Source organism: Drosophila grimshawi, unplaced genomic scaffold (genome assembly GCF_018153295.1).
Source record: "Drosophila grimshawi isolate 15287-2541.00 unplaced genomic scaffold, ASM1815329v1 contig_311, whole genome shotgun sequence".
Lineage (NCBI taxonomy): Eukaryota > Metazoa > Arthropoda > Insecta > Diptera > Drosophilidae > Drosophila > Drosophila grimshawi.
Window position 1 is genome coordinate 11,436,598 of NW_025063098.1, and position 13,101 is coordinate 11,449,698.

At 38.1% G+C, this 13,101-nt stretch overlaps 1 protein-coding gene across 2 annotated transcripts in view; it reads right to left on the reverse strand.

Moving 5' to 3' along the window:
- LOC6563459 (octopamine receptor beta-3R) overlaps window positions 1-11,801 on the reverse strand; it is a 39,148-nt gene extending 27,347 nt beyond the window's left edge. For both annotated transcript variants that reach the window (XM_032737397.2, XM_001989583.3), the window contains exon 1: window positions 11,528-11,801. The gene's annotated coding sequence lies outside the window, so the exon portion shown is untranslated. The remainder of the gene's footprint in view (window positions 1-11,527) is intronic.
- Between the last annotated feature and the right edge of the window lie 1,300 nt (window positions 11,802-13,101).

Here is a 13,101-nt window from a genome sequence, read left to right on the forward strand (position 1 = left end):
TTGCTAGCGCCTTGGCAATTATTTAGTATGGTCCTTACTTGGCGCTATTTAGGTTACGTGCCTGTCCCAAGTACCGCTTGGCCTGTCAAATGTCAAATTTAATCACAGCTAATAATGAACATTTCATGAATGAAAAATTTCAACGCAAATCTTTGAGCTCGAAGGTTACTGCGATTCGAGGACTGCGTGACAATGGCACATTGTTGCCGAGGGTTTTTCCTTTCGAATGTTGTTGATGGGGCTAATGGCGCTCATACGCACATACACGCACACACACACTCATACATAGACACACACAGACACACACATACACACGCTTGTGCGTTGTTGGGCCATAACATTGAACTTCGCAATTCGCTGTCCATCAACAATGAGCTCGCACTGAAATTATTTATTGGTAAGTGGCCTGCCATTTGGTTGACTTTTCCGATGGACTTTCATTAGGGCCACCCTCAGCTGACTCTCAATAGGTTTATTGTTATTTTTAGTGTCATGTGCAATTTTGCTAGTGGGGCCAATGGGGAATGTTTAATTCGATTGCGTGCACCATTTGTAAATAATTATATGAAAGCAAAAGCAAGTACACACAAATAGCCGCAATGAGGACTCACTTAGCTGAGCGGAATTGTCTGGTTAAAAAGCTGTCAATTAACATTTAGATGTTTTTGGATTTTGTCATATTGTTTTTGTGTGGCTGTTGCTGCTGCTTCTGCCAGTTCTGTCGTGCAATTATGTAGCAATTATGGGAATTAGCGTGCGACTCGATTGCTGCTCAGAGACCATTTTGCGAGTTTTAGTTGCCTCTGTGTGTGGGTGTATGTAGGTTGATATTGTGTGGTGGCGCCTGAGAGGCCGTCTCGCCACAGATTTCACTCTTATGCTGCATTTCGGTATAAGCTTGATTAAAAGTGAATTAGGGAGTTGCCATGCGAAGCTAATTTATAAATGCACAGCTAATTGCATGAAAATACGCATTTCAACATTTTATTTTGAGGTAATGAACCAATTTACAAAAACACTTGATAGCAATTGCCAGGCCATTGAAGTTAAATGAACTGTTTTGTAAGCTATTTGCACAAATTAGGCGCAAGTCAAAGGCGAAAACCGAACTCAAAGCAACAGACGCAAGGCTGGAGATAAAAAAATATATGCAAATATTTATGTAAAAATAAAAAAGAAGTTGACACTTTTTTTTTGTATTTTTAAACAAGCCACAACTTTTGCGGCTTTAGTCCGGCATTTGAATATTATAATGGACAAGTTGGTAAACTGCTTGCGGTGCTAGTTTTGCTCGCAGGCACTTTTGATAGCAGTTTTATTGATTAGTTGTTTGCGAACTTTTGCTTTACATGGCTTCAATTTATGAGGCTACCACAACAACGACAACAGCAGTAAAAACAACAATCTCTACACGCCCCTGAAAACAGCGTCGAAAACGTGCATGCGCTGACCAAATTTATTTTATTTCTTGTTGCACACACACATACATAGATGCATACGGTTTAACTTTGGAGGGCACCGCAAAAATGTCGACCAACAAATTTAAACCGTGCACGCCCCTTTACTTTTAAGGCACTTTGTTATTTATTCTCTTTCTCATTTTATTTTCTTATATATGTATATGTTTTTTGCTGGCTTTTGAATTTAATGTTTATATATTTTTATATTTAATTCACAGGGATTCACATTCAAATAGCATTAGCATAAAACGGTTTAAGAAATAAGTACCGCTAAAAAAGTATGCTATGAAAACTTTGCTCGCTTTGTTGCCAAAACCGCGCGCGCTAATTAAAAGAACAAACAAAGCGAAAACACTATGAATACAAACAACACACAATGACAACAAATGCTGCAGCTGCAGCTGCAGCAATTTGATGTGACGCATAAATAAAACACAAGCACCAAAACGCTTAACAAATATGTGAGAAGCAAAAAAAAATAATAGAATTGCGCATACACCATGTGGCGCTAAAACATGTGCGTGACGCGTAAATTGCATTTAATTAATTTGGGTGACCTTAAATCTAAATTAAGGATAACACATAATGCCTGGACGATAGTTTTTGAAGAGAGCAATTCGATTTGTTGCCCCGAAATCGCAGCCAAAGCGTAAATACAAAATTGCCAAGGAACAAGAACTCTTAATTAACAGTGAAGCCATAGAAGTAACCAATAATCCAAGCTGACGTTGCTCTTAAGAGTTTTAATGTGATTCGAATGGAGAAAAAAGGATAGCACAAAAAGAAAGAGTATATAAGCCTTGAACTCAGTTCTGTAATTAATGATTCATAAAACAAATCGATTTTTTTTGTACTAGGACTCTTAAATATGCAAATAACTAAGGCAAACAAAAATAAATGTATTTTCTATTATTATAATAACTTTGTAATCAAAATATACATTTTAGATATTTTATAAAAAAAGTCTAAGCGTCGAAATTTGCAATGCTTGAATACTAATAGATTTTTAAAATAATATAATGTAGTTGGTTTCATAAAACCGAAAGCAGCGACAACTAATCGTCCAAAACATCGGTATGTATTTATATACCATTTGCGAACTTATGATCGATCCGCACTATTTTCTCTTTCAATTGTTCTACAAATGTAATATTTAAATAAGGAAACAATTTAATGGTTATTCCTATAGCTCTGAGTCCTTTACATGCTCAGTATTTAAGCCATTTGTTGGGTCAAGCATAAATGTGTTGGTTCAGACTTTACTTCTACACACACACACACACACACACACACAGACACTCACATTTGCAACCGCTTTATGTGGAAGCAGCCAAGCGTTGAAAGCAACCCAAAGACCTTGGGGCCACTACTCCAAATGAATGAATCCCACTTATTTACACAAACCAAATGGTGTACACATTGTCAGATTTGAACAATTATTTCTGAAATTATGAGGCGTAGGAATGTGTTGCTGTGAATGTTTTAGCCACAAATAGGGACGCTGAAGTCACGTGTTGGTCGTGCAATAGAAGTGTCAGTTGTGTCCTTTGGTCAAATCAAAGCTAATGACGGGTCGTTAGCTGCCAAGTTAAACCGAACCAACCCAACCAACTGGTAAACCCAGTCACGTATTCTAATATAATTTCTGCTTTACTTCACCTTTATCAATGCTGAACAATTTAATACCATGTTGATTTATTTGCCGCTTGTATCTTAAATCCTCAGACTTGACGAACGGCTCACGAAGACATCGTCAAAAATTGTGAACAAGTGTCCGTTTGCTATTGCCGAGCAGCTGCCTCGGGCCATTTGGCAAACGCATTATGCCGTTGATTAAGGTCCATGCATTATTTATGTAGGTCAGCGAAACGACCTTTAATTAGCTCGCAAGTACGCTGTAACGTCCTTTACTTGCTACCTTTTCAAACACAACTCGCCCGCCTGCCTCGAACTCGTCCTCTTTTGCGACTATATTTAACATCGACACGAAAGTTACAGCTGGCCTGTGGCGATTTTAAGCTTGGGGAAGGGTGGTTGGTTGAGCACAGAGTTAATTCCGGGAAATGACGAGCAAGTGAGCAAAAGTGAATTGCAGTGGCTCAAATTAATAATTCTTTACAATTTCACAGTCATCGTTCTTTATTTCAAATTGATGGAAAAATTGGATAGTAGCGATAAGTTGTAGATATTAATATTTTATTCATATGCATGAAGCAAATGCTGGCACTTAAATGTTTAGGTATCTTTATACATATATAGTATTGCAACATATTTAAGGACACAAAACGTTGCCTGGCACTTTGCCAAGGTGGCCGGCTGGCAGCTTTGCTAATGGCGACATTCGTTGAATTGAAAAATTTTTACTGAAGCAGACCAACAATGAAATTTCACGCATACCAACATACAACAGCAGTCAACGAGAGACACCACAGAAAAAAATAAAGGCAGACAATGCGAGAGACAGAGAGAGAGAGATACAGAGAGTGAGGGAGAGAGAGAGAGAGAGAGAGAGGGAGAGAGAGTGAGAAAACATTCTATGGCCTGGAACTGTATTGCACTTGAAAATTGTACTCAATGAATCATGGACAACCGCTGATTTATATTTATAATCACACATACAAACACACACTCACACACACACACATACATATACATAGAAGCACACACATGCACTGGGCAAATGCGTGTGCTGTCCTTGATACGATTCAAGTACACTCGTCAAGTGCGCCAAGTGTCTCATTGTGCATTTGTGTATCCATGTGGCCGCTTTGAAGGTCACCGGACAAAATACGAAAGCCTGCTGCGGCCGGGCCCTGTCATTAGGGTCTGCATTCGCTGGATTGAGCAAGGGCGACGCGGTGGGTTCTGGGTTGTCTGGGCCAATTTGTTCCGCTAGCACTCGTTCTCGTCGTTTTAGCTGAATGGCAGTGTAAATAAAAGTCGGAGCCACTGCAGATAATTGAGAGAAGGAGCCACTAAAAATCAATTGGGACTGTGCATGTCCGAATATCAGATTATTTGGCTATGTCCCGTCGCCCCTTATAATGCCCACATTACCGACTGTAGTCTAAAGTGGTGCACATTGCTTTTGCCAGTGCCTGTTTGCGAAAATGGCAAAACAAAAAATACTTTAAAGTGAATAAAATGTGAAAATCACGCGTTACATGTTGTTGGCATTTCTTTGCAGACTGCTGTGCTCTTGTTATATTGTTTCTGTGTTGCGATTTCAGTTGTCTGTGTGTGTGTGTGTGTGTTTGCCTGTCGGTTTTAGTTAACCGGCAGAGCACACAGTACGTCAACACGTCTGGGTTAGGTGTTCGCATTGTTTGCCACTGAAGGTGGCAGCCACCACAGCAGCAACAGTAGCAGCCACAGCAGCAGCAGCAGCAGTAAGAGCCTCAATCGCCACAGGCGCATCATTTGCGCTCTTTACTGTTTGATTAACGTTTTAACGATTTGTGCAAACAATTGCGGCAGTAGCAACAAGCAATAACAACAAATGGCAGTCAACGAAACTGTGTACGAGCATCCAGCTCGTAGCTACCTCAGGAGCACTTAACACCCACAGCGGGTAAGGGAGGCGTCCGGCGACTGCTATTATGCTGCATGTTGTTTCTCAATTAAAGTGAAGTACTGCTAACAACATGTTGTATATACAAATATTGGCACACAAATTAGGACACACACACGACTATTTTAATTTCATAAATATTTTATTTTTAATGAATAGCAAGACGAAGTCGAAATTCAACAAAACAATGTTGACGAGTACATACTGTGATATTGAAAATTGTGTTTTGTGAATGTGTGCAACATCAAATCAAATCAAAGTCCCCCCACAATTCTAATTTTGGCATCAAAAATTAATAAGATTTCACACAACCTGAAGTGTGAAGTTCAGTCGCCATGCTATGTTTAATTTAAAGCAAGATAAATAAATAATTTATATAAATACATTAGAACTTGCTAAGGCCGAGTTGTTACTTTGTCAGTTTTATAAGCGAGGAAGACAGCATTTCAAAATGTTGGCTTTGCCATTATAAAACATTATAATTAAAATATATAATTATGTATATAATACTTAAGCACCAGATTTATAGTATAGTTAAAACTCTATTTACGCAAAACAATTATTGAAAAAAAATGAAACTTGTGTAATCGAATTTAAATCATTGAAATAATTTAATTTCAAAATTTTCTTAAGCTTGTTATCGATATCTCTGGATGAAAAGAAATGTTCCTGGATCGAAATATATATGAAAAAATAGAAAAACAGAAAACGATGCAATTTCCAACATCGCTTCAGAAATAGGAAACCCATTAACCAAAAAGCCTCTGATTGAACCCAAACTAATTGCCTAGTTTCAGGTAAAATCGAGCATTTGTTTGTCTTGTCTTCCTTCAACTAATTACCATTTGCAAAGCACTTCTTCATATGTATATATTATCCTACATTCTCCCACACAAAAAATTGCCCTAAATATTAGAAAGAAACTAAGAAGTTTTTCTTGTAATAATTATTATTTAAAAATGTAGAAATGCCAATTATCTAAAATTGCTGTAAATGTGAAGTCTTAAAATATTGATGTTTCATAATAGTATGAGTAACAAAGAAGATAATGTTGGAGTTCTCTATGCACATATAGACATCACACTAGATATTTTACATATATTTTAAAATTTTAGAAAAATGTTCCCTGTATTTAGGAAGACAAAAATCATGGCTTTTAGAAAGACACAACCTACTGCTGTTTAAATATACTTCCTGAAAAATAACACTAGTTACTCTTGCCGCCAAATAAGAGGGGATTTTCTAAAATTCAGATCGGCTTTTTTGAGTGTGTAAGAGTATTATATATGTACATGAAGTAGTATTGCATATAGTATCCAAGTCGTATCTGCACTTTGCCTTATTAAGTGCGCGTTCTTTGCTATTCCATGGCTGGCATTGTTGACTTGTTTGCAAATTGGTTTTCGCAGCGCTTGAGCGTCTCCGTCACACAGTCTCTCAGCCTTCCAGTTTCCCCCGTCAAGAGTCTTCAGTTGTTGCTGTCATAGCTGTCATTCTTGTACATCTTGCTGTTGTTTTTTTTGTTGTTGATGTTGTTGGCATTGCCAGAGTCGCGTTCATTTCCAATTACTTCGTCGCGTAAATTAAGCAGCCGGCAGTGAAAGGCGTCACTTCAGTGCGCACGTTGCCTGTCCCAATATGTTGCAAGTAGTCCGAAGTACCTATAGATTGTATATATGTGGTATATACATTCTTAGATACTTATATTTTCATTTTCTTTGTAGCAAAAAAAATTTGATTATGGTTTTTGTTGAAGGCGGCTAATTTGATTTAGCCAGGCCGCAACCTAATACTGAGTGATGTGGCAGCCACCCGCTAAAAGAGTCTCTCCCCATTACGCACCGTCTACCATCTCTGTCTAATTTCATTAAAAAAGCAAAAAAAAAAAGAAAAAAACGTATATTTAACAGATTTTTGCAACAGCACCAAAATTAATGGAATAAAAATAAGTCGCAAACTGGAAGCCCAACTCATTTAAAGAATGCGTGCAACTTTTTTGAACTTTAACCTTTTTTATGAGCTGCCTTATCCGCCGTATTTATATATTTATATATGTATGTATAAATAATAAAAAATGTGTGAGTCTGAGCTGCTTAATTAAAAGCTGTTTTCACTTCATGTCGCGACGCATCTCGTCTTATAAATAAGTTCCTCTAATGAGCCTTCACTCGAAGCTGTATCGGATTTGTTTGCATTCTTTCTTTTTCGTCGCTGCTGTCGAATCTAATCAGGGTTCAATAAACAGCATATCAGAACCTTTTGGTCCAAAAAGGCTGAAAATGCTAATCAACAGCTTAAAATTTAATTTAGGCCTTAGCTGTGTAAATAAACCGAGCTGGGGCGGGTACGGCAAGGAGCAAGGAAAATGGAGTTTTGTGTACTTAGGAGCGCGCTTGTTTGGTCATTTATGACTTGGACATTGTCCCGAAATTCAATTTCGAGCGTTTGCTTAACTTTGTTAAAAAGTCAAAATTAAAATCAGGCTGAAAGTCAGACGTGTCGACCACATTGCGGCCTTTTTCCGACATAACTAAGTTTCGGTTCTGTACAAGCAGCTTGCTGAGAACTAAATGCAAAGAAAAGCACGTAAGTGAAAACCATTTTTTTTTTTTTTGTGTGCTGCTGCGGCAGACAAATTGCAGGACTCAAAGTAATGCTGATGAGCTCACAAACTTCGTTGTAAAGAATGATTTAATTTTGCCAGGCGACGGCAACTCTGACGGCTTTTTATCTTTTTTTTTTGTGAAATTCCTGTGTGGTGACTGGCAATAGAGCAGTCTACTCTGAAAAGCGTATACAAAATCGATAATAACATAAATAATGCATGTACCAAGCCGGCAGCAATGCTCTAACACCATCAAAAGCAGCCAAAAAAAAAAAAAAAAACACGACCTGAGAGAGACAAAGGCTTAGGCCTACAAGGCCCTGGGGCCCGAGAAAAGGACAAAGCAAAACATTGAGGTTCATACACCGCGCTTACATATGCCTGACACAACAGAAAAATACAACAAAAAAAACAAATGCGAAAAAAATTAGAATGAAAATGAAAATTCTCCTCTTTCAATGAAACACAATGATGTGTGAGAGAGAGAGACAGATAGGGAGAGAGAGAGAGAGAGAAAGAGAGAAACATGCGCTAGGAGGTTTATGCTAGCGCGGACCTCTAACCAGCACACAAAAGGATAGCTTAGTGGCTCCTGAAGTTGTAAACTACAGTAGCACTGGACCAGGTTGCGACAAGTGCAAAGCACACACAAGTAGTATGACAGATACTCATGATGGCAGTGTCCTCGAGGGCTGTCTCAACAATACTTGTCAAGCTTAGACAGTTCATTTATAAAGAAACAACTTCAACTTTAAATCAATTCTCTAATAAATAGTTTAGAAATTTGTAGAAAAGATGGAGATGTATCTGGTATAAAGCATTTATCTCGTAATTAAGTGATTATTGTTATTTCTTTCCACTTGGCCTCAGCTCGTCAAACAAAGACAAACTACTGCTGCAAATCGATAAGGATGGGTTAGATTAGCTTAAACGTCTATTGGTTTACATTTGCCAACTGATTTGGTAACTAAGATATGCCGGTTAGAAAGTCGCTTCCCAGAGTGCCTTATCTCGTAAAGTATCAAATATTCTTGACTATGCTCGTGTCAAAAAAATCAATAACTCCATTGTAGCATAATTTTGTGTTATTAGCAAAGTTTGTAGTGAAACTTCTGGACATAAGTATATTGTTTAGTGGTTATTTATTTAGTTCGTAAATAAAGAAAATCTGAAAAGTAAGTTGTAAAAAGTAAAGTTCCAAAGCAAAGGCCACCAATTCCCAAACGGTTGACGAGGATTCAAAATGCCTGAAGACAACTGCCAACTTATAGGTACTTAATGATATAAGCAGTGGCAATGCCTAAGCCGGAAGCGGAAGTCATTATAATGAGTGGCGTTTATCGTTTATTACCCTGCCCACCACCGCACCATCAACAACTAATCTATTAGGCACTTATAATATTAATTTGCAGCTTTTGCTATTGTGTAGCAACTGCCAGACACTTCTGGTCGGAATTGAAATACATATAGAAGTAATTTCAGGTATTTATTGACTAATAAAATTTAAAAGCAAAAGCCGTTTCCCATTTCAGTTGAGTGCTCAATGAAAATACAAAACTGATTTAAATGTTTCTGTTGGCGTACTATTTGGGAAATGGTTTTAGTTGTGGACTGCAATCAAAAGCCATCTGCTGTCTACAAAATAATATTCCATATTGCTGTCGTTTTTATTTGGAATTCCAATATTTAAAGTATTTTCTCAGCCTTTCAATTGTACAATTCAAGTGAAAATTATATAATATTAATTTAATTATGTGGATACATTCAAGGGTATTTTCGAATTTCGATTCACAAATTAAAAAATTCTTTAGTTGGGTTTGTTCATGGTGAACAGAGTATGATGAATACATTAATTTAATTTTCAATCCTTGCTACAACATTGGCGTTGGCATTTTCAGCGATTTCCAGCTATACTGCATCATTATGCCAGCAATGAATCCGATAAGCTTACAGTTAAATCCAAAACGGAGACGCCAATCACAACAGTAAAAGCACCCATAGACAGACAGACACACACACGCACACACATAGCGACTGCCGTAAGAATGGCAAACAAAAATACCAACAGGCATTTATTCTATTTATCATTTATCCGGCCATTTATCGAAAGACATTTGAGAGGCAACAGGGAAGCGGGTCAATGAAATATCACTGGAATGAATAATGCCATTTACATTTAAAACATTTGTGCGCAAATATCTAAGGGCTTTAAGTCAGGCATTAGCATTAGCTATCTTTTTATAACTGGATTCACATATTTTATATACTGTGTAATATTCTTCGCTAACTGTGCATGTACAAATACAGAAATAAATATAGCATTGACAGCATTGCAACTAGCTGAACCCTCACAGACTTTCACAGATACAAAACTATTTCAAGCGTAGCTCAAATAGTTTCAATATGTACATGACATCAAATGTGTGTGTCCTGGTGTGTGAATGTGTGTGTATTTTTATACAGGTGCGTGGTTATCTATTTTGTTGTCAGGCAGTTGATGCAAGTTATGTTAAAAAATTGCAATAGCAGAAACGAACTTTCAATCAAAAACTTATGGGCTTATGGTAAATTTGATTCTAAAAGCCAGACGAATAAGCCAAGTTCATTGAAAGGTATGTAAAAATCACCCCAAAAGGCCTTTACCAACAAAATCGATTGCACAAGCGGCAACATTAAAAAAAAATGATGCCAGACTAAAAGCAAATGTCAGGAGGCTGAGAGGCTACAGAAAATCGAGTGGCAAATAGCATCCAGGCCGAGAAAAGTACGCCACAGCAAAGACAGAGAGAGCGAGAGAGAGAGAGAGAGAGAGAGAGAGAGAGAGAGAGCGAAGGCGGACCAGTGAACTTGCACTGTGGTCTCAACGTCAAAGAATAATTAAGAAGAGTTTTCAGTCTATTTAATTGTGTTCTTGTGGGCCATTTCTCTTCTATCGAATGCCCATTTTTCTATTTGCATTTGCAGAAGTTGTTTGGAGGTATGTATTGATTTTTGCTTTGATTGTTTTGCACTTTTCCAAGGACAGGATGAAACGAAGGAAAGCAACCATAAAACAGGGAAAACTTACACCGACAATGCCATCAGGTTGTACAACTTGCAAAAATTATGTAGGCTTCAGTGCTGCGATACCGAACTTGGCTTAAAATGTTTGCACACATTGTATTTGGTGGTTGTACAACATCGTCGAGATGGTCAAACACTTCCAAATCTGACTAACTATCCATATGTGCATATTTTCATATTCCTTACTGCCTTATTATTCAATATTTTAATTGAAATATTTGATTTCAATGTGAAACTAAAAGATCAGCTCTTAGTCCTCTTACTTTTTATAACGAATTTATAAAATCATTAGCAAATAATTACCCCTTCAGGGTTAAATTGAATTGGGGGGTCTTATATATTAGTAATTTTTTGCTAATATGAGCATATAATTACAAATAATAACTTTAAAATATTTCAATTAGTATTTTTCCGAATATAATTACAAATAAACAATTCAAAGAATAAAAAAAATTGGCAACAATGGTCCTGAAAGTATTAAAAAAAAACGAATAAAAAAACTTTAAATCTTCTGAATTTTCACAGCATGCTTGTAATATTCGAAAGCAGTGTGCGCTGAGCACCTTCTGATGCCAAAGGCTAAGCGTGGCTGTGACAGTATCACAAGCCAACTTTGAAGGTATCAAAATTATGAAACCACTACAAATTTTAAGTTTATTAAAAGCAGACCCTGAAAGACGTCGCAACAATTGACCAGCCCATCAGTTGCAATTTACGTAACCAGCCAACTGACTGACTGACTGACTGACTGCTCACTTTTGGTCGGGTGGATAACTTGAAATAGCGTCGCGAGGAAACAGAGGAAAAAAGTTTTTATTGTTTGCTTACTTGCTGAACGCGTGTTGGGTATCCGTAGCAGGATCTGAAGTTGGAGGTGCAGCAGGAGCAGGGGTTGACCGTAGCTTTAGCATTTGAGGTGGATATGGATAAGACTGAAGGTCCTGCCACCTCCATTGTCGTTGTCGATTTGCCTTTAGCTGTCTGATCGGATGCGAGGGGGAGGGGGTTGACGTGGGCCTTACTGTGTTACTTGTGGCGTTTGCAACACGAGAATGAAACTTTTTGTTTGACTGTTTGACTGTTGCTTTTTATCGCTGTTTATTGTTGTCTGTGATGTGTTGTTCTTGTTGTTGTTGTCAATGTTGTTGTTGCTATTGTTATTATTGCTGCTATCAGACAAAACTTCTTACAATTTGATTTTTAACGATTTTGGTTGTTGTTCTCTTTCTTTTTTTCTTGGTGTTATTTAATCTATCATTAGGTCGCAGTTTGTGCTATTTTTATTGCTAGACGCGAAATCGATTTGTAATAACGAACATTTCTTTTGAATTTCTTTCACGACTGCCCGCAACTTGCTACACGTTTTTCTTTTCTTCTTTTTTTTTTTGGCCAGCAAAAGCAATGTAAACACGTGCAAGACGCCTCACACACACACACACCCACACACGCACACGAATACAACGAAATCCAAAAACGGACACGGACACAATTCACGTATAAATTTGTATCGGGTTTCGGTTTGGGTGGCGGGAGCCTCTGCGAGCAGAGCAGAAGCAGAAGCAGAGCAGCTGGCAATGCCAAAGCCAAAATCGAAACACGCACGGCCGATTGTCCTGTCGCCTCTGACTCTGACTCTGGACTGAGTGGCACTTGAGTTAGACGCGAAACGACAACGACAAAGACAACGAGGCCGGCAACTGTCACTAGCACTTTCCTTCCATTTTGGATTATTTTTACTATTATTATATTTTATTATAATTTTTTTGTAACACATGTGTGGCACACGATGAGTGGACAAAGGTCTCAATTGTTGTTATGATGATGATGATGTTATTGTTTTCAGTGTCAACCGCAGCTGTTGTAATGATGATGTTGTTGCTGCTGCTGCTGCTGCTGCTGCTGCTACTGCGTTATGGCGTGTGCCCTCTTTGATAACTGAACAGCAACTGAATGTTGAGGCAGCGTGCCAAGTCCTTGCCGGCCAAACAACACGCGACCTGCGGCGAATTGGGAACTTGGTGGAGAGCGCTTCGGCGCATTGAATTTTGGCGCGGAAGGCGAATTTGAAAAGCGCACAGGGTTGCATGCGACCGTAGTAAATCAAAATGGATCCTATTTCTTTAAAGTTTGCAAAGCCTCGATCTTTAATTGGACAAATAACAATTAAATAAAATATCTTACATTCTAAATTAAGCATTAATCTGAATTTGAAGCGAATAAATCGTGCTTGCATTGACAATGGATACTGTTCAACTAATCCTACTACGTCCGGCGCAACTCTGTTAATCCGGCACGCTTGATTATGGCGCCAACAGCATCCCTTGGGTCGCAGGGAGCAGGCGAAGCCCATTTGAATGAATCTGCCGCATAATCAAAATGCCAACATTTTGCCCAAGGCGATC